The sequence below is a fragment of the Arachis ipaensis genome, chromosome B09 (assembly GCF_000816755.2).
Source record: "Arachis ipaensis cultivar K30076 chromosome B09, Araip1.1, whole genome shotgun sequence".
NCBI classification, from domain to species: domain Eukaryota; kingdom Viridiplantae; phylum Streptophyta; class Magnoliopsida; order Fabales; family Fabaceae; genus Arachis; species Arachis ipaensis.
In genome coordinates this window covers 8,132,245-8,134,012 of record NC_029793.2, presented here as the reverse complement: position 1 = coordinate 8,134,012, position 1,768 = coordinate 8,132,245, and positions in this window count along the sequence as shown.

Here is a 1,768-nt window from a genome sequence, read left to right as displayed (position 1 = left end):
TAATGTGCGCGGAGGCGTGATGTACGCGTGCGCGCCTCATGAAGATCCTGGCTTAGCCGCTTCTCAAGCCGGCTCTTGGCTTTGGCTTCGCGTTGCTCTATCCGCGCGGGCGCGCCAGGTGCGCGCACGCGCCCATGCGGAAACCTTCAAAGCTTAATCCTCGTGCTTCCTTCCTTTGTACCCATCTTCCTTCTCTCTTTCGGTCCATTCCTATTCTATATCCTGAAACCACTTAACACACAAGTCACGGCATCGAATGGCATCAAGAGAAGATTAGAAATGTATCTATTTTAGTGCAAAACAAGCATGTTTTCATTCATGAGGCAAAACTAGGGAAGGAATGCAAAATCTTGTATTTTCATATGGAAAGTGTGTGGAATCATTGATAAAACCCCTGAAATCAACACAAGATAAACCCTCAAATTGGGGTTTGTCAATCTCCCCACACTTAGATTCTAGCATGTCCTCATGCTTAGAGAAATGCAAAGAAACACAGAAGACCGAGGGATTGCAAAAGTATAAGACTCATGAAGTGCAACCTACTTACATGCATGCAACTATGACTAGTGCTACTATCCACTTGGTTGGGAGCAAATTAGCTTTCTTAGGACATATGCGAGCACATGAGGTACGGGGGTGGCCAAAGCATAGGACTTGCCACTTTCTAAGCATCAAATGCAATATGCGCAACCTTGCATGAGGAATGCTCGCGAGAGCCGAGAATCAAAGGATTGAGCATCGAACCCTCACCGGAAGTGTTTGCACTCTAATCACTCGGTGTTTGGGGTTTATTCTCTCAATTCTCCCCTAATCATGCTTTCCAAGATTTGTTTTTCATCTAACAATCAACAATTATTCAATGCATGCATACACTTATCATGGGGTCTTTTCCTTAGGTTGTAATGGGGTTAGGGTCAAGGTAGGGTCATATATGGCTAGTGGACTTAGGATTTGAATCTTTGATTAACTTAAACTTTCCCACCTAACCTATATAATGACCTATACAATTAGGTACTAACCTAACTACCCATTCCTCACTTTTCCACACACTCATGCATTTTTCTTTTCGTTTCACAATATTTATGCATTGATTCCTCTTGAGCTGCACTTTGGGGCATTTTGTCCCCTTTTCTTTTTCTCTTTTCTTTCTTTTTTTTCTATATTTTTTTTTCTTTTCCATATTGTTTTCTTTCTTTTTTTTTTTCTTTTGTTCTTTTGTTTTTCTTATATTTTTTTTTTCTATATACAAGAGCGTCAATGCATAAGATTTTACATTCGATCAATTCATGAATATGTACCCAATTCCCAATATTTTCCAATAATAATACAAGATACCCTCTTATTCACCCAATGTCCCAAGGTTCCCACACTTGAATGATACTCACATACACTAGCCTAAGCTAATCAAAGATCCAAATAAGGACTTTTATTGTTTTCCGCTTTAAGGCTTGTAACGTGCTATATTAAGAACAAAGTGGGTTAATCGTAGGCTCAAATTTGGCTAACAAAGGAAGATAGAAGGTAAGGCTGTTTGGGTGAGTGAGCTAATGGAATGATGGCCTCAATCATATAAATGCATGAATACACCAAATAATGGGCATAAAGAATCAAACAAATCAAAGATCACAATCATAGAGAGGGAATAATGCACACAAGAAGGAAAAATAAGTGGTTATAAGATGTAACCACACCATTAGGCTCAAATCTCACAAGCTTGTGTCCTTAACTTCAAACCCATGTTCCAAAATATAATTCTTCATGCAACTTT